Source organism: Vidua chalybeata, chromosome 6 (genome assembly GCF_026979565.1).
Source record: "Vidua chalybeata isolate OUT-0048 chromosome 6, bVidCha1 merged haplotype, whole genome shotgun sequence".
Classification (NCBI taxonomy): Eukaryota; Metazoa; Chordata; class Aves; order Passeriformes; family Viduidae; genus Vidua; species Vidua chalybeata.
In genome coordinates, this window is record NC_071535.1 from 48698109 (window position 1) to 48718715 (window position 20607).

The 20607-nt window shown below is 41.8% G+C and overlaps 1 protein-coding gene across 6 annotated transcripts in view; it reads left to right on the plus strand.

Moving 5' to 3' along the window:
* Positions 1–540: 540 nt before the first annotated feature.
* The window catches only part of PTPN5 (protein tyrosine phosphatase non-receptor type 5), a 77546-nt gene continuing 57479 nt past the window's right edge, over positions 541–20607 (plus strand). For 3 of the 6 annotated variants that reach the window (XM_053946221.1, XM_053946226.1, XM_053946225.1), the window contains exons 1-2: positions 541–624; positions 11174–11258. The gene's annotated coding sequence lies outside the window, so the exon portion shown is untranslated. Of the gene's footprint in view, positions 625–805; positions 864–11173; positions 11259–12039; positions 12158–20607 lie in introns of those variants that run through there. The other 3 variants (XM_053946222.1, XM_053946223.1, XM_053946224.1) reach the window with 3 other exon arrangements.

Genomic DNA, 20607 nt, shown 5'->3' on the forward strand with positions numbered 1-20607 from the left:
GGGGGGGGGGGGGGGGGGTAAGCGGCTCTTTCCTGTCGCTCGTCACCTGTTCCCCCCCTCCCCACACACGCACCCAGAGGCGACGGGGAGGGGGGCGGCGGCTGCCTTGTCTGGCGAGCACTGGGCCTAGGGTCCGTATCCCCGGCGCTGTGGGGGCTGCCTGTACGTGTCTGCCGGGGCAGCGGAGGGAGGCGAGCCCGGGGGATGTCAATGGTGGGGAGTACGTGAGGCAGCGTGTCCCCTCGGCTCTCCGCAGGACCGGGGAACTTTCTCAGGCTGAGGGGCGCTCCGTAGTGCCGGCACCAAGCGCAGCGCGAAGAGGCTTTCGAGGGGAGGCTCGGGGCAAGTTGCACGCTTTCGGGCGGGGGGGCGGCCCCGCAGCGGGCTGAGGTGGGCTGGCGTTCGGTACCGGCAGGGGAGGGGAGCGGGCGGCTGCCGACGGTGGGAGTGGGGCTCTGGTGCAGCGGGGCCGGGGGCTCGGCGGGGGAGAGCCCGCTACCCCCACCGTGCCGCAGAGCTGCCTCTGTGCTCCCTCCGCACCTGAGCGCCGGGCTGGGAGGGACGGCGCAGGTGGAGGAGGACACGGCAGCAGCTGCGGCGCATCCCCGGAGCCGGGGTGGAGAGGTAAGGTGAGGCTGTGCCGTGCTGCGGTGGCCGCTCCCGGGGTTGCGGGGGACGGCTACACGCCGGGGGCTGTGCCTCCGGCCGGCGGCGGAGAGGACACATCCCTTGCTTGGCTTTTCTTGCAGCCGTTTCCCGTTTCGTCCTGCTGCACGCAGAGAGCTGCAACAGCGGCAGCCTGGTCCCCTGGGCAAGGACGGGGCTTGGAGGTCGGCGGGTGGCATCAGCCCTGCCGGTGCGCGGTGAGGCTGCCGGGCGAGGGTCTGGGGCCGAGGGGAGCAGCCGGCGGTGCCTTGCCGCTCCCGCGGTGTCCGCGCAGCCGCCCGCGGAGCGCTGAGGCGGCCGCAGCCCGGCTCCTCCGGCGCCGCTCGCACCCCCGGGGCGTCCGCTCCGCGCCCGCAGGGCGCGGGCACGGCGGCGGCGCGCACAAGGCTGGGCTTTTCCTCCGCCACAGAACGCCGAGATACGCGGAGCAGATGCCAGTGTATGTGCTTAGCGGACCTCGCTTGGGAAGGGCTGGGGGATTTGGGGAAGGCTGCTTTCGAACTGGCACAGCCGGTTGTTAACTGCCGGCTGCAGTTAAAATTTTAGCAGCAGCAACAGCTTTGCGATGCTTTCCGGGAATGCTGCTGCCTGGGAGCTGATGTTCCAGGCGGCCTGCGGTACGGGCCATCTCTCTCCTAGATGGCAGTGCTGAGAGCAGGACAGCTGTCTGTGTAGGCAATAAAGTGGTGGGAACCTGGAGTCCTGTGCAGCTGGATTTTGGTAGAGTTATGGGTGGAACGGAACAGCATTCACGTGTGCCCTGTGAGCTTTTTTGCAGTTAAGATATTTTTTTTCCTTCAAACTTCACATACAGTTATCTTGTTGTGCAATTACATTTTGGTGAGACTGGGATTGTTATGTGAGAAAGGAAAAACTAATTTAGTAGGCTAAACCTTTTGTATTGCAAAAGGTAGTGTTATTTACAAAGTTGCCGAGGTTCGGATCCAGCTCTGCTGGCTGCCACCTGATTGGCAACGATTTACAGCTGGTGGTCAGGATATGTATTTGTGTTAGAGCAACAAATCACAGATTCAGAAGAAATGTGGCTCCATTACCCTCTTTTTTTTTTCTTCCAAAACGTTGCATATACTGAGGAAGCAATTTTTTTAATTTGATCACAATGTTTTATTAGTCAGTTTGAGATAACTTCCTTGTTGCATAAATTGTGCAGTTCAAGTTCAAATCTCAAACAGACCCAGAGTTCATGTTGATTTTAGCACAAGTTGTATGGTGCATGACAAGGGTGCTGAATTTTACTGTGTGGGATAGCCGAAGCAAATTTTCTTGCTGCTTGCTCTACTTCCAGTTTGTTCCTTTGGAGTAGTAGAATGTACTGATTTTGAATGTAGTGATGTTGTCATTGATATATTTGAGTTAATGTTGTACATTTGAAGCCAATGATAGTTCAGGGGCTCAATATCTGCCCATTGAGAGAGAAGATTCAGCCAATTGACTTGAATGTGGATGAAATGGACTGGAGAACTCTTACTCTACATTTGCATATAATGAGTCCAAACGTTCTCAGTAGATATGTGCAGAAAGGTAAGCACATCATGTTTGGTTGTTTTATTCCTTTTGTTATAATTGAGCAGGCATTATTCTTTGTAGGATTGTGTCCTTGGTTTGTTAGGTTTTTTTACTTCTTATTTAGCAGTATTATGGTTTAAGGGTTTTAAAATGTTTGTCACTCCACTGCAGAAATAGTTGCCAACTGGATGTCAGATATGTAAAACTAGAACAAGAGCCTTTAAATAGCAAAACCATCAATTTTGTTACAATTTAGTGTGATAAATGGCAGAATGCACAAAAAGAATGCAAATCTGAACAACTATAGCATGCATCTTTTGGTATTAATATTGATTAAGTATAAAGCACAAATTGCAAATAAACACATACAGCTTTTAAGTGCCTAAACTGGTTTGAAATGGAAGAGCTGTTTTCTGTTATGTGTGGTTTTTTTTTTTTCCTGTTACATGGTTTATACTTTAAAAACAAACATGGGGTGGGGGAAAGATCAGGGAACTTTTTACAAGTATTTCTTTTGTTTTCTGGATCTCAGAATTCCCTTATGTAGCAGGATGCTTTCCAGTTTCTGCTTTCTCTGTATCTGGAAAGGCAGATGTTGCTGCAGCAGGAGCAATTATACTGATTTGCAGCACAATTAAAAAAAAAAAATCTTCTCTCTGCCTCTGTCTAAAAAGGTCAGCCATGGTTTGAGCTTGTCAACAGAAGAGATGAGACAGGGAAGTTAAATTTGTTCAACAAAGAGAGTGAAGTAACGTACAATTAGGAAATTTCTGTTTCATGAATAAAATGAGTAGATTTGCCTAACCAACTGCACTGAAGAATTTCACTTTCTTGGCTTTCCCTCACAATTGCCCGTAAGCCAGCCCTTTCTGAAAGGCAGGGAGTTTGGCTAGATTTGGCTGGTTGATCTCTCCTGTGGAATGTTGAGTCCAAAGGCAGAAGAGGCAGTGGAGACTAGAGGTGTGTAGGCTTTTGTAGAAGAGTCTTTCTGACTTGTAGATTTTCAAAAGGTGCACAACAGAAGCCCATAACTGAGAACTTTGCTCTCACAGTTCATTTTCAGTTTCCTGCTTACCCTGTGTAAAAACTGTGTAGGCCACAGGAGCGTGTGAGTGGTGTGACCCAAGATTCAACCTACGATAGGGCCATCTTCTTGGTTCAAACTGATGCTTAGAGAGTTTATCTTGAGATTCCAGAGATGATGTGTTTCTACTTTAAAGAATATTTGAGACTTCCTTGCAAAGAGAACATGCAAATGAAATTTAGGAACTGAAGGACTGATTTGCACTAAAGCATCTTTAGCAGAGTAAGGCCAGCAAAGATGCAGAGTATTTGTGTGCTGCATGTATCCATGCTACCACAGAGAGAGCAAGCTATATGATAGTCAAGAAAGGCAAAGGTTTTGAACATCTCTGGAACATCACAGTATTTTTTATTTCATGATGGAGCTCATGTTATTTTCAGACTCCTCTCTTAATTCTACCCAGAATTAAAACTGTCTTGATTCTACCCAGAACCAGATTGTCCTGTGATTTTGAGCAACTTTAAAGAGCTAGTATGGTAATAATTCACATATTAGAAATCAGATCCAAGCTCCTGTGTTGTAAGAGTCCTGATCTGTGACCAGCTAGAATGCCAGTAAGTCGTAAGTTATTGGTTTGTGTCTTTTTTACTTAGTCCTTCCTTGTTTAGTGACTCACTGCATGTAACCTGACTCCTAACCTCTTTGGGGCAGGAGCAGTCTTTCCTAACTTGTTTCAGTAGGGCTCAGATCCTTGTTTGCAGCTCTAGGAGATGGATGTAATAGAAAGTATCCATCTGGTAACCCTGGTTTAAGGTCATGAGTAGCTGCCAAAAATATTTAGTATTTGCAGGAGCTGGATGTCTAGCATAAAAATTTTATTTCTTGTTTGTTTTCAAATTCAGTATCATATTTTGTTTCATTCTGTGTTTTACTTCTGTGTGTAGGGATGTAACAGCTAGACAGTGCAACTTCCTGTATTTTTATACCAATTCTGTCCTGTGGACACAAGTGCATGTGCTAACAGGAAATCATTTTTGACACAAACTCGCCCTTCGAGTATAAGCAACTTGCTTAAGTTACAGGGAGATTGTGACCTGCCTTATCTATCATCAGATAAATAACTTTTGTTATTGCAGTATATAATAAAGCCACTTAGATCATCTTTAGAAAATAATTAAATATGCGAGGCCAGGCTCAAACAGCAGTGAGTGCCAGCAAGAGTGAAAACTACGTGTAATATGTTTTATGTACATGCATTTGTTTAGGTTGATGACTGTCTTTGTAATCTTGTGTATGTAAACTTGTTACCTCCATATAGGCCAGAGCTTCAGGCAGGTTTTGAAAGCTTCATTGAGAAGTTACCAGTCACTGCAGTGTGCAGAGCCTGCACCTTGCTAGTGTTGTCCACTGCCACACCCACAGCTAACATGTCACCATCTAAACTGATGTCTGTGTAGATACACTGCTTCATCAAACTGCATAAGCTATGACACAGCTAGTCTTAATTACACTGCTTTTTAAAAATCATTCCAATGTTGTAGTCGTGTACTGCTAGAATCGTTCTGCCCCTTGATTATCTACAGATCAGGTTTCATTGGAAGTGCTGATGAGCACCCAGGACTCTGAAGGCAGCAGTTTTGTGCAAGATAAGAATGTTCCTTAAAGAAGCTGATGGAGGCTAGAGTTCCTAGCAGACATTGACAGCATAAGATGTGACTGTAGTCTAATCTGAAACTGTATGTCTGAAGGACAATTGGATGCCCTTGACTTTGCAAGAAGTTTTTGTACTGAAGAAACTTAATAGTGGGTTAGAAACTGCTTTCAGGAGCTGTGTAGATACGTTTGGTTCTGGTCAGTTGCATTATTACAACTATGGAGCAATTAGGGTTTTTTTTCCTACAAGTGAGTGTGAATTGAAGCACTCGACATTAGAGGAAGACATTTAATTTATCCTGATGGACCTGTGATCTGCACCTATCAGTTCTGAATGACTTTTTTTCCAGAACGGCTTGGAAATTGAGGAAATGGATGGTGTAATCTGTATAACATAACTGGTTCCAAAGGAGTCTCTGCTTGGAAGCTGTGTGTTCCAAAGCTGTTGGTTCACTGGCAGAAGGCTCTTTGAAACCTGCAGTTCACAAAGGTCATGAAGTCCTTGATGTAATTAAATATGCAAAATATCTCATATGAATGATTTGCATACCCTTGCAGAACTTTTTTTTAATCACTGAGCCCTTTTGCAGCGCAGGCTCCTGTCAGTAGGGAACAGGTTGAAAGTTGAGAGGCCAGGACAGTAATGCTGCATGTCATGTCCTGAAATACTTTCTACAGTTGTAACCACAATGTTAAATAGAAACCCAACATAATTCTTGGCAAATAAATGATTGATCACTGCTCTGGGAAAAAAAAAAAATCACTAAGTATTTTAGTGGGCAAGTCCAGTGGACTTAGATATTTCCATTTCAAAAAGTGGAAGAATTTTATCTCTGCCTAATATTTCCTTTCATCTTCATTATACAGTTCTTATAAAAAAACAATAAATGCAGAAGGAATCTTGCAAAATATGGTTCTATTTGTTAGTAGGCAATTATCAAATGCTGTCTCTCATTCCTATGTGACCCCAAGAGATGTGGGAGATGGATTTCTTTAATTGGGAAATTGAGGGCTAATCTACATATGGAAATTCACAAACATTAGCATACCAAGCTTATTTTCCATGCACACATGGCCCTTATGCAATCAGACTGTGAACTGGAAATGTATATGCCTGAATATTTGGAATGCCTCTTCTGCTGTGTTAGCCCTGTGTAGACAGACTCTTAGATTTGAATTAGTATTGCAGCAGTTGGTGAAATCAAATTTAAACCTAAAGGAGAATAAAACAATGAAAGGAGCCATTTAACAGTGCAAGTAGAGATGTAGTAAGAGCACAAAGATCTTTGAGGTACATGTACTTTGGCAAAGATATACATTTTCATCTGTGAACCCAATATGAGAAGTTAAGGTTAAAAATCCTCTTAGATATCCACTCCTTTGTTCTGTATATGCTGAGAAAAGAATATTCTGTTTGAACAGAATATTTTCAATTTAGAGGAGTATGTTGTATTTACAGCTGCAGGTGTTTCTTCAGGTAATGATGTATCTTGTGTTACTAGTGCAGCAAAGTAACTCTGGCACTTGTGGGTACCTTCCAATATGGGAGGATGGATTGTAGGAGAATGGAGATAGTGCTGAAGGTAATCTTGCCCCTGAGGAGTTGCAGCTGCTGTACTAATTACCAAAGACTAGGAACAGCCTTGCCCTTATTAGGTCACAGCTGTGTCCAATAAGGATGGGTGTTATAAAAGAGTTGGTCAGCTAGTTGAGAGGAGAGTTGGAGTCAGTTGGCTGTGCTGCTGTGAGGAGCAAGGGTCAGGTGGTTGTGCTAGGGACAGAAAGAGTTGTGCAGTTATGATAGGGACAGTAAGGGTTAGTATGCCCTACTAGGGACAGAAAGAGTCAGGTGTTCGTGTTAGGGACCGAAAGGGTTATTATGTGCTACTAGGGATTGAAAGGGTCAGGTGTTCATGATAGGGACAGTAAGGGTTAGTATGTGCTGCTAGGGACAGGAAGAAGTCACCCGGTGTGGGAGGAAAGAGAAAAGGAATCAGTGCTGCGAGGAGCTGCCCATTAGAACTCACAGAGAGAAGGTATGAAAGTCTTACAGTAGGATGATAAACTAACGGTGACAGTCAGTTCCCATCCAGCATCGATTGGTACCAAGCACAAATGCCAACATTCCAACTCAGAATATTCTGTGATAAACATTTGTTACTTCTTGAAATACATGTTTACTGAAATCACAGTTATGCCTAGAAATCCCCATGTCCCTAGATCCCATGAATTCTGTGTGTCTGGAGATGTCTTTATTCAAATGCAAGGGGTACGGATAAAGATAACTCATATTAAGTGCTATTAAGATGTGAAGAATTGGCATATGAATAGCAGTAGTCTGTAAATATAAAATTGTGTTAAATAAACGGCAAAGGAAGAGTAGACACCTGATAGTGGGAGCTATTGATGCAAAGGAACAAACAGGATGCTTGAAGGAAATTGATCTTTCAAAAAAGGTGAATTATTTGTTAAATATCAGTAAGCAGTTTAGATTTTCTTTATAGTGCACAAGGTTTAAGTTATGTTTCTCATGTCACACTCTGAAATAATTGACAGTGGAGTATTTGCTCTGTGGGACCACATCAACTGATGAACTCATTGCAAAAGATAGTCAAAACACATATTACAACAAATTAGGTCTGGTTGTGAGAAAATATGGTTTCAAATTGTGAATGAATTTAAATTGAAGAACTTTTCTAAACAAGGGTTTTATTGAGAAAATATAATTTAGGATGTTTTGTTTACCTTCAGTTATTTAAATTTTAATTTTTTAAATGACTTATCTGTATTGTTTCTGATTTTCTTATAAGTAGAGACTTGAAACTTTCACATTTTTACAGACTGAACAGGACCATTTGTATTTACTAATATGAGGTTTATGCAAAGCTTCCTTCATTATTGAAACTATAGCATACTATTTAAGTTACTGTTTCTTAAATAGTGTAGTTCCCTTCTATTTCCCCTCTTAACTTAATTCCCTTCTGATTTCACCTCTTAGTGATGGTGGCTTAGATAAATTTAGGTGATGACTTCATTTGGATCAGTGTACACATAATTTTCTAGATGAGTTTGTATTTTTCCCCCTAATTCCACAGTCCAGGGAATAGCAATCCTTGTGGTTTCCAACCTGAGATAAACATTTCATTTTTCACTCTAGATAATTGCTACTCCCCTTCACTGGCAAACCATTTTCTGTTCATAACACCAGTGATATAACCTCTAATGGTATTTTAGAGTGTGTTAGAAAATACAAATGCACGCATTTGGTAAAGAACTCCTCTGGATATTGTTGAATAAACAAAACCATGGGGGGGGAAAGCTCAAAATTTTACACAGTGAGGGTATTTGTTCTGAATTTTATCTCTTAGTTGCTATAAATAATAACCATTTTCATAATAGATGACTTGCAGTCTGTAAAAGCAGGTCATTCCAATTATTACCTTATTTCTCTTACTGTTTCAATGGCAGGATATTTTTAGCAGCCAACAGCATTGCAGGCATTTTTAGGTGGATGTGACCACTTCATGGTTGCAAGATAAGGGGAAGGCTCCACTGGGGTATAGGAAGCTTTGTGTCCTTTGGCACTGCAGGATTTAAAAGGCTAAGCCAACAATTACCTTGGGTTTTGTAGCTCCATTCCTGCCTCCCAACAGCTTGCCTGGACCACAGCTTTACTTCACTTGTGTGTAATGAGAGTTGTCAAGTGAACATTAAAGGGGTGGAGAGAATAACACTTGAGAAGTTTCTTCTTTGGTTGAGAGAGCAGAACAGCCTATTGGACCTGCTCACTGGCCCCAGCTGGCCTCTGAAATTTGGGTTGCTACAAGCAGTCCACAGGCTGTAGGTTGGCAGTTGTCACACGCAGTTGTGGTGACAACTCAAACAGCAGAAGCTTTCCCACATTCTGGAGACCAGTTCTTACAATTACCTGTTGATTAGCTACCTACCCAAAAGGCAGGCTAGTGGATCTCCCTGGATGTGTTTCATATTTTATATTTTGCAGCTCATTCTGGTGTCTTGGAATTGACCAAAATTTTGGGATAATTAAAATACAGGTGTATACTCCCATAAAATGGTAAGGAAAGCAGATCATTGCAGGCCTGCTAATGGCAGTGAGAATCCATATGGGCTTGAGGTTTCATTTTTCTCTACTCTTGCAAGATGTAGGTCATAATGTTCAGGTCAGGACACTGAGAAGCAAGCTAGGCATCTTGATTCATCCTCCCTAAGAGAGTACTTGTTTTACTAGAGATGTTATTTGAAGCGTTCTTGGGTATGTGATACCACTTTTGAATTTACTGTTAGTTCACTGAATTATACTTTCCTGGGTGTTTTTTTGTTTTGGTTTGGTTTTTTTTTGTTTTGTTTTGTTGTTTTTTTTTTTGGGGGGGGGGGTTGTATGTTGTTTGGTGGGGTTTTTTTTCTTTTTGGCTTGTGTTTTTTTTGTTGTTGTTGTTTGGTTTTGTGTTTTAATGCAGGTAAATAATGTGTGGTTAATATGCTTTTTCTTAGCATCATCCAGAGATTCTTGGGAAGGGAATTAATTTTATTCATTAGGCAGTGCATTTTCTCCTGGTGGTTCTGGAGAGTCCTTTTTACTTTTAGGAGCAGACACTTGCTGCTTCCTTCCTGTACCTTGACTGGTTGAGTATGGCTAGGTTTGTTTATTTTCTTTTGCAGAATGCATTCCATTTGGTACTCCAGCAACATCTGTTCCCTCATTTTCAGTGTCAGTAACAGTGTACATTACCAGACTGGGGCTTGGCTGAAGCTGTCTGCTTCAGGAGCAGAGCCTCCCTTGCCAGTGGAGATCACTGCCACCATTCCATTACCCTGACTGAAGCTTCTGCTCCTTAAGTCTCAGAATAGCAAGCCAGAGAGGTGGAATAATTTAAGTAGTTGCCTTGTTTCATTCCTCTTCTAAACATGGAAATCGGAGCCTGCAAACATTCGTAAGATGAAATGCTGGCACAGACATGGTAATTTCTGTGAAACTGCAGATGTGACTACTTTGTTATGAAACTGCTGGGAACTTAAAGAATTATTGTTACAAATCCTGTGACTAAAAAGTATTTAATGGCTATTTTATTGCGCTGATGATTGCTTTTGCACTTCAAAGGCTATTTGGAATTGTCACATAATTAAAGTAGTTGCTATTTTCTTATAAATCAGAAGAGGACTTCTCTCATACTTGCATGATGCCTGACTTGCACCAACAGACACAAGGAGCTGAGTGCCCAAATACTGTCTGTATTTCAGCCTTTTAGTTATTGCTTTAAACCATGTTTTCAGATGGTGTTCTGTTCTTTGTGGTAAATTATTGCAAGTATGTCCAATGTTCTCCATGCTATGTACATTTTCTAACATCCCAAATTTCTACATTATGTATATTGTCCCCAGAGCAGGCACTGACATTTGCTCTTTTATCCCTCTTAAGCTTTTTTGCATCATGTACAAGAGTGTTTGAATTTTTAGGGAAAACCATCATCCCTTTGAATTTCCTATGAGCTCTCTAGCACTGTAACCCCTCAGACTCCTGATTGGAAGTGCTGTAGATCTTAAATGTAGTTCTGGCCATTGTCACAGGTCTGTGTGGTGCCAGTGGGCAGTAGATCATAAATGGAGATTCAGTGCTCTAAAGTTATGTAGTGATGCTAAAAAATGAACCAGCAATTAAGCAACAATGTTTTATCTGCAGTGTAGTCTGTGCAACTCAGAACATCAATCTTCAGTCTGTTATCCATGCGTAGATTAGATTACATTATATTAGTTTAAACCGAGAAGTGTTGTTTTGTGTTAGCCCTGGGCATGACTTTAATGTTAAACTTACTAACTTTATTAAAGGCAGTTTTTAAATCCAAAAAGGTGGTGGCAGATGCAGGCATGGTGCCGATTCCAGTGTTTAGGCAGAAGAGCTTATTGTCTATGTATCCAGGATTTAGAAAAAGATTTTCATTTGCTTGGCAAGCTTGCTTCAAAGTCCTGCTAATGCTAACTCTGGCTTCACTGTGTTCTGTCACAGTCTAATGGCCTGGGATTTGTAAAGCTGTGCCTATGAGATTGCTGATTACACTGGGAAGAGAAGGCAGTCCAAAGCTAGCTGGAATAGTGTCTGCTGTCATCTGGGAATTTGCTTTATTAAGGCATCTGGCTTACTCCCTTGGTTGTTGATGCGGAACAGAAATTGAGAATAGGTCTCTAAGCTAATTTATTGTCTGTCCTTGAAACCGGATGTTTATTCTAGTTTGGAATAGAGAGTTTCCCATCTGTGTCTACATGCTTTTCTTCCTTTTTTTTTCCTAGCTGATACCAATCTCTGCTGCTCTGTGCATGGCTTCCACCCTGTCCATCTGTGTCTGCCACCTCTCCAGCCCAAGTGTCAGCTCCTGTAAGTCTGTATTTATCTTCTTCTCAGAAAGAGCTGAGTAGCCTTCTGCCACAAAGGTTTCAGACCAGGGAAATACAAATACTGCTCTCTTTGTCCACTACATCCTGTCAGATTAGCAGCTTCTGATTGATAGTGATATTGACAAGTATGAAAAAAGCAGCTCTTCCCCAGGAGCTGTGAAATTCCCTGGTTGTAAGGGACTTCATCATGGGCTGAAATAAGCTGATGGCCACCAACACAGGATACATGAAAGTAATTTGCCTCTAGTTTTTCCATTCGTCTTCTGCAACTGATTGCTATGGACATCATTCTGATTCTGGGAACACAGCAATTATTTGGAAACCTCATCCTCATGTTCTGGAAAATGCCTCATTAATCCAGCCAGCCATTTTTAGGCCTTTTCCTGCAATACTGAACTCAAGCATTGCACTTACCTGGTTGTTATTGCTAATTTTCTTCCTTGGTTGCTGCATGATTTTAGCAGCTGATGCTTCATAAATTACTAGAGGTAGAGATGAGCAGAAAACTGAGATCCTGCTAACATGTCAGGCTAGACAAAGCCTTGCTTGCTTGTCATAGTGCTTTGCATGGTATTGGTCGTTTGCCCTAGAGAAGCATTTCCTGTTGTTTAAGAACAGGTCTCAGATCTTAGATCAGTGTAAATTTTAGAACTCCTCTGCTGAGCTAATCCCTCATTGCATTGTTTTGGAGCTGTTAATTGATGATAATTTGGGATGCTTAATGTATTTTGCTTGAGGATTTCTAAACCTTTTCCTGGCAGGCTCAGAGACACTGGATGATGTGGGGAGTGGTTTTGGGGAAGCATAGGGATTGGAATGCAGAAGAAGCTGCTTCTCTTTTGTGTGCGGTGGTGCCATGAAAAGCAAGAGCTGGAAAGGGTGAGATCGTGATTGTTCCTATCCCCCTCTGCACCTTTCAGGTTTTCACCTTTGAAGAGTGTGATACAGAAGCAGAACTCCATTCTGCTGATGTTGCTTTTTATGTGAGATAGCTCCTCAAAGAAGGGGGTCTTGCATAAATGCCTTTGCTGACCTGTGTTTCTGTGTATATGTTATATGTGATATCACATATACATATGTATATGTGATATCTGTGGATGTGTTGTTAACTACTGCACAGAAAAGGAAAAGTGAGAAATCAAATCCGTTTTAGGGCTGGAGAAAGTAATCATCCCTTTTAGTTGTATGCAGGTCACCATTTCTAAGTAAGGTTTAGCATCTTCACAAAACTTGAACCAAGATCACTTCAGACATTACCCCAAAATGAAGCTTGGTTTTTCTTCATGTTGAACTTGGATGACAGAGGGAACAAGGTCAGGCTATATGGTGTTGGGTGGTAAGAAGGGAAATTTCAAGGTCTGTCCACACAGGCATAGGTTTGTTTTTTGTTTTTGTTTTTTTCCCTGTCTGAAAGAATTCTGATACTTAGCTGAGGGGAAAAAGTTGCTCTTCTCTTTTGGTTTGAAGTGGTTTCTAGGGAAGAGGAAAACAGTGTTGGTAGCAGCTTCATTTGCTTTGAGCATTATGCCTGTCTATTCCCTGGAGAACTCATTAATTTTTAAGGCTGTGACAGCAATAGGCTAAATGGATACAGTAGTGATACCCTGATGGTTTTAGATAGTGCATTCATCCTTTTGGGATAAACACTTCTTCCTGTGGAGATTGTGTGGCATTCCAAGATCACTGGGTCAGTCTAACCTGAGAAGGCAGCTCTTTAGGAAACAGGAAGATGCCATTTGGCATAATAATGGAAACAAGAAAACGGTTCTTTTTAGAGAATTGTCTGCTCTCTGAATCCTCTTAAGATTCATTTACCCTGCTGCTAAACTCCACCTGTTTGTAGAAAAAGGGTTAATGAAAGAAGGTCAGGCTCTTGCCTGGTTTATGCTGGGGAGACAATAATGTGTGAAAGACAAGGTTCTGAGTTACATTGATTTCTCCTCAGTAATTGCTAGTCAGGATGAGTGTTGATTGTTGATTTACAGGGTCTTAATGTTGTGAATGGATAAGCTTTTCATACCTGGATATGTTAAATGTGGTCATGTTGCAGGTACATGTATATATGGCTCAATGTCCAAATACTTAATAAAATCAAGTAAAATTAAGACAATACTGGCCTACTGTGGGAAGTCTTATATTGGGCATGGTGAGGAACTCCTGAGTCCTGACCTAGGAACTGAGTTGTTGTACCCAACTTCCTTTCTTAGAAAGACATAGCAGACTGCCACTGCCTTCTGAGGCACAGCCTGGACTTGATGAGAAACTTGTGGCTTTTCAAAATGGGTAGGTGCTTTAAAGGGGCAGTAATCAGTGCTGGGTTGCAATAAACAAGCAGAGGAGGCTGTGGCATGGGCCTGGAGCCTCAATACCTGTTGTTACACAGTCACAGTGCACTGGGCAGGACAGAATGGGGACCCACTATTGGGGCTGGGGTTCATGAGTGGGACAGCCCTGACTGCAGCCAAGGCCTGAGGCACTCTGTGGGCAGTTCTTGGGTACACCTCCACAGCTGTGATGGTAGCAGGAGTATTGAAGGATACAGGAGGCACTTAGGACAGTGAAGGATGGAGGCAGTCAACTGATGGACCTCCATTTGGTACTGAAAGCATTTAGTGGCTTTACTTTGAGCTCACCATCCTTACTTTTAACCCTCCTGGCCTTACTTGAGTACTGAGATGATTTAATGCAGATGTGGATGGTCATGAAATGCCTCTGTCTGCCCTGTCCATTCTCTTAACAATGTGTAATGCTGCTTCCTCTCTGCACTATTGCAATCTATTTCCAAGAACTGGAAGTCAGAAGCGTGCAGTCTGTTCCAGCTGATGGGGCTGGAAACTGTAGGAGCTCCAAATTAGAAGCTATATAGCTTCTAGTTAAAAAAAACAGTGCCAAGAGACCATGAAATACTCCATATATAAACATCAAGGGGAGAGTAATGCTCCATCTAATGCAAATTATATTCAGTGTGTAAAGCTCTTATATGTACTGTATATTTCATCATGCTTGCAAGTTTATAGTGCTTATCTTCTGGGCCCTGGACTGTAAACATCATCGACCCTGTGATGGAAGAAAGATAAAGTTCTTTAGTGCAAGAATAACAGAGGAAGTATAGATGGACAGTGATCCAGACTACAGAAACAGCTTCATGCTTTGAGACCCATGCATGTAAATGTGTACTCAGACACTGGGGATCCTCATTCTTTGAGGGGATACTAGCAACTCTTGTCTCACTGAGATTAGACTCAAGCGTACTTTACTACCTGCAGGATTCAGCCTTAAATGCCTGCCAAAATGTTTTCTACCGTTGGAACTTGTAATGGTTCAAAGCTTCTCCTTTTTTTTTTTTTTTTTTTCCTCAAATTTTAATTTATTTTTTATTTTTAAAATTAAAACACAAAATCCTATCTACTGTGGCACTAACACTTCCCCCCACTTCCCTCCCAGAGTCTCTCTTCCTGGACTGGAACCCTTTATGTAATGTTTCAGTAAGTTCCAGGTTTATTTTGCTTACATGTGAGGGATTTAAAACCTAAATGCTGGCAAAGCCTCAACTAGCCTATTGCAAATGGGTCACTATTCATTAAGGACTCTCTAGAGTGCAGTATGTTCCTTGGTGGATTGGTTTCCTGGAAATTTAATGGCAGTTTGTGAATTGGCATCCAATTTTGTTTTTAGTCTATCTCCTGCTACTATAGGAAGCAATTTTGGTTCTGATCATTTGAGATATTATGTTTTACTTTGCTTTCCTTTCATGATGTACTTTAGGCAGGAGGATGAGTCAGCTGGTACGATCTTTGAGAAATAGTACAAAGAAAGATTTCTTTGAGTCCACTTACTCTTCTAGAAATGAAGCAAGTTATTTATGCCTAGCCATCAGTAACCAGTTGAGTTCCTATCTCACCTGTTGGTGAAGCTCAGTTAGGTTCAGAAAAGGCACCTGAGGCTTGTATGTAATTGTAGCTTTATTTCTTTCCAGTAATTTTATGGGGGTTGAGATAAGAACTATAGGGTGCTGTGGGATTTACTGGTACATCTGAAGGGGAGATTATTTTGCTTCATCACATTAAACTGTTGTTGTTTTTATTTTGGCATGCTGCAATACTCTGCAGTACTTACACAATGTCCATACAGCTTTTTTGTGCAATAATTTTCTAAATAACTTCATTTTTGGGCATAGTAATTCTAGAATAGTTATTGTTTAAATACTCATCCTTTTATACTGTGACATAACTTGTATCTGTAGACAGAGTCATAAATATTACATAGTTTTGGAGAACTCCAGCTTTAAGACACAAAGTGGCCTGTGTAGACGAAATTCTTCTGTGTTGAACTGCTTAGAGAAAATATAATCTTCTATAAGATCAAACCCCCCCCCTTAAAAATTACCATTACTCTTCTGTTTTTGGCTTGTTTCTTGTAAAATACTTTCCAGTCACTCTGCTATTTGTTACTTTTGTGACCTGTACTCTGGCTCGCCTGGAAGCACACAGGCAGGCATACACCTTCTCTGAATCACCTCAGAATTTCATGACTAGGGCTGCACCACTAGGATTGAGATTCATGTGGGTGGGAAGCAGCACTATATCAGTGGTTAACTAATGGATAAAGAAAGGGAAAAATTGTGGCTGGCAGAGAAGTGGATACAGAACTGAGTAAAACTGGTAAAAGGGTGACAGGCCATGTAGCTGGACAATATCTCTGGTTTTCATATCAAATTTCTCTAATGCAGCTGCTCTCTGCATCACAAGTGTCAGTGCTAATGGCCAGAAGGTGTTTGCTCTCTCTGTAGCCTTTAGAGAGATGACCTTGAACGATTGTGTGGATTTTGCTGGGGTTGTAAGACTGGACTCAAAACGGACTCTGTAGATCTGCTATTCTTAATACTCTTAGGAGTCCTAGGCAGAGGAATGTAGTAATTTTGATACTTGCTGTTGTACTTTGTGAAATCCATTGAGAGGGAATTATCCTTACTGCATGAAGACTGAGAACTAAGGAAGCTATTGTGACCACTGCCTGTAGTGGCAGGCTCTGTAGCAGAGTTTTTGTCTGTTATGTGGGAGGCTTAGGTTTCATCAGTGGAGAATTTAATTTCCCCTTTTCACTGAGGCTGGGTTTTTACAGAACTGTAACTCTGTGTGTCTTGCAGAATCTGCATGAGAGCAGAGCTGATTTTTGTTGAGACAGGTTTCCCACATGGCTGTGAAAACAAGTGCACAAATTCAGAGTAGCTGGGTGTAAATCTGAAGTAACTGTCATGTAGATTGATGTTCTCTCTAGGAGTTATTCTAGATTTACATCAGGGAAACTGTGACCAGAATCTCCCAGGATTCATCTTCACTAGACTTTAGTAGCTCACTAAATTAATTGCTAATTAACTTGAGATGGTTGATTATTGTGGATGCTTCCCACATATTTCTTCTTACTGCCATCAAATTTAAAGACAGAGCTCCACTAGATCAGACCAGATCTTACCTGTTCTGAACTCCTGCTTGTCAAAAGCTGTTCCCTTCAGTGAGATATGAACACTGAGCGCAGTCAGCAGGCATTACACCAAGGAAGTAACTGCAGTGCACTGCAGTCCTGGGGAATCTAAACTTGTGCACATTTGGGTCAAAACCTGTAGGGACATGGCAGCCCATATTGCTGAAGGCAGTTAGAATAAGCAAGGAGTTTAGAGAGATCCTGTAAGGTAGTTCCAGATTACCCTTGAAGGCTGGCCTTGCCAGTTTCTACAGTGGAGCGGTGGAGCAGTGTGAAACTTGTCCTTGATGTAAGTGCAGTAATCAGTGTGAAGTGGTTTCAGCACTGAGATATCCAAGCAATGGCATGAGATACCTGCACTCAAACACTTCTTTCCCTGCATGTCAGAAAGCAGATGCTTTGGTGCTTTGTTAATTCTATACAAAGGAAGTTGTAAAGTGAAGTATCTCATGTAAAATACCAGTTCATAGTATTCAAAACACTTGGAGGGAAATGGCCAGAGCTATTCCTTCAAAGTCTGACAACATTGAGGCACTCTTACTCTTCAGATTTCACCATCAGCATGGCACTAAAAAAGCACATCTTTCTTGTATGTGTTTTGTATGGCTCAAATGAAATTAGGATCCCAAATTATGGGGTGTCTGATCCTGCTGAGTCTGGGAAATGAAGTTGTATGGCAGACTTACTTGAAAACTAAATTTAGGTTCTGTTCCAGGCCCCTCCAGAACAGAGGCAGAGCAGGATAGTTAAAGCAAACCAGCTTGAGAACCTCTCATACTGTTGAAAACAGTGAAAGGATCTGTGCCAAGGTTGACCGCAAAACTAAATTAGGCCTCTATTCAATAAAAAGTCCTTATTCTTAAATAAACATGTTGTTAGGTCCCAACAGAGAATATGTCTAAACAGTATAAATTTAAAAGTTGCCTTTCCTTTATAAATGTGCTTAAGAACATCCCAGACCTTGGGCTTCACTTTGAACTGGTCTACCTCCCAGCAGCCTGCAGTTTGAGCTGGGAGGGCCTGGTCACGCTGCCTGATGAACCTGCAGTGAAGATGTAAGGGTACAACAAATGGGTGCTCATCTTCCCTGCCTGCATGCCAAAGTGAAGGCATGGTGCCAAGCAGATCTGCACATTAGATGACTAACAGCTCCCACACTGCCAGTGTAGGTAGGGAATATGCAATGCAGCCACATATGTGTCTCAGAACGACACCGGGTGCTTTTTATTCTTAATGTTTAGTTTTGTTTTTAAATAGGAGTTCAGATCTTTGAGCAGGATGTTTATCTCTGTGCACAGAAAACAATATTGGTCATAGCTTTTAATATATGATCAAGTTTTTAGAGCGACCAGCTGATATATCTGTTGTGAGTGACATCAGAATTTCAAGTAACTGCTATAAATGCTCTCTAGGATGGCTTTGCATATCATGTCTAATTTTCTGAGTTTACTTTATTTAGCTATTTAGAAAATAGCTTTTTTAAGAAAGTGAGATTTTTTTTTTCCCAGTGGGAATATTGTTTTAAAGGTTTGTATTTAATGTTTGGGTTCCTATTTAATTGTTTTATTAATACTTTTGCCCTGATTGAATTTTGATCATTCTTTTTTGGGTAAAATTGGTGGGAGATGTTCACAAAAATCATTATGCTGTAACAAAGGAGTTGAATTTCATTTGCTACTTGCTTAACCTTATTTTTACTATATACATGTGGATGTACAATGAACTGAACCCCCAGGGAAGTCCTGTAAATGCCTGTAAGCAGAGTGCAGTTCACCTCAGCATTTAATCTAGCAGTGAGCTTCTTCTGAGGAGGGTCCCCTTTTCTTTCCCCCAATGAGGGCTAATCCACATCCCACCTAGTTAATTAATTTTCTGTCAGTTCTGCAAGCTGAAGCAGCCTTGTTGCTGCATGGATAGCTAAGACAGGGGGATAGGATGCAGTAGTGGAAGCTGAACAGGGTGAAATAAACCCCTCTCTGCAGCAGTGAAAGGTTACATCATGCTAAATGCAACACAAAGTGAACCTCAAGTGTTGGTGATTTGGATGGTGGACTCATACAAATTCCTCAAGAAATATTAAGGACCCTCTGAGCTAAGAGCTCTACAACCACAGAATGGTGGGCAGTCTCTTGAACTGAATCTGAAGAAAATGGAGAAGCAGGAAACCAAAGACAGACTCTCAAATCACTGAAATACAGAGCTGTGGCCTCACAATCAGATGATCCAGTGTTCAATGAACAAACCTCTCTCATTCCCAGAGTTAGAATTTCTTCAGGTTTGTCATGGTTTTTGCTGACATTTCATGTGGATACAGTATTGTGCAAAGCAGACTCACAGAGTACAGGTAGAGAAGAACTGAAGTTCTCAGATGTTTTCCAGGACATGCTTTCATTGACAGTGGCAGAATCTGTCAGTATCTATTGAGCACTGAGTAACTATCTGAGGACAACTTAATTTTTGAGTTTAAGAAGGAACAAAGCCCTGTTTCCTTTACAGAGCTATTCAGTAGCCTGTGCAATGTGTATTGGTCTCTAAAGTTGACATCCTGATCCCTCATCCCTCTTATGTTGGTTTTGCCAGTAAAAATTGCTCTTATGTGGACTAGCAGTTAGAAGGGGTTGTGCGGAATACCTGGGATGGCAGTCCTCAGTCAGTCTGCATTATATAAGCTGTTCTTTCCACCCAGGTGGTTAATTAAACTTACTCTTCAGATCCCAAGACAGAAACCACTTATATGCACACTTCACTTTAATAAAGTTTTTCTGTTCCTTTTCCCCAGGAGTCTTAGCCCTATCTTCTGGTTTGTCCATTCTCAAGAGAGAGAAAAGGGAATGTAAGGACAAAAGGAGAGTGTGTGGCTCCATGCTCATTTTGGGCAAATAGTCTTGTCTGGGGGTTGTAGATTAAGTGAGGGAACATCTTACAACATCACTATGGATTGTCTGAATGATGTGTCCTTTGGAATAGGTGCTATATCCTTCCCAAAGAGGGAAAAATTGAGCAATAGCAATAAACTATTTTATCATTCTGTGTTGCATCCTCTGCAATTGCATTACTGTTCTGTGATGACGCTCCTGCAATTTAACTGCTTTGTTACTCTGTCAGTGCCAGGCTATGTATACAGATAATTGTGTGTACAATTTTTACTTGGGCAGACCATGTCATTGTTTTCAGCAAGAATTAACTTGGTAGCTTAAAAGCTTAGGATTTTCCTCATATATAGCACAAGCTAAAGTCACTCTTGGTTCCATGTAGTCTGAATGTGCTTCTGGGTATTTGCTACCAGGAATTTGGCAATTGCTTCTCAGTCCTCTGTGACACATCCTCTAGGGCTTTCACAGCTCAAAATTAGGTGCTGAAATCTTCTTTTAACTTGGAGCCTGATTTCGCTGGCACTTTTGCATGTGAATGAGTGCTCCTGTGACTTGTTGTAGCTGCTTGTGTCAGAATAGCAAAGGACATACCAGAGTTTCAAAAGGAAGGTCATGCAGTTGTATTGCCTTTATTGTTTAATGTGAGTTGCTTTCTGTGAAACTACTTAGCCTTGAAGGTTTTCCTTGTAGTCGAGGGCAGATGGAATTATGTCTTCTACATCCGTGTATAGTAGGTGTAAAATGCTGCCAGATCTCAGCATTGTTTTCACATCAGTTTTGCACTGATAATAACTGCAAGGTGTAAGTTAATTGAAAATAAGCCTTAATGCATTTTTAGAGGCAGGAGTAATTCCTGCCTTGCTTTAGTGGTATTTTCCTTTGATCGTTCACATGCTGTTGGAGAGACAGAAACACAGGACATATTTGGCAATGGATGGGTATTTCTTTCACCAGTGTAAAACTACACCTGTCCCT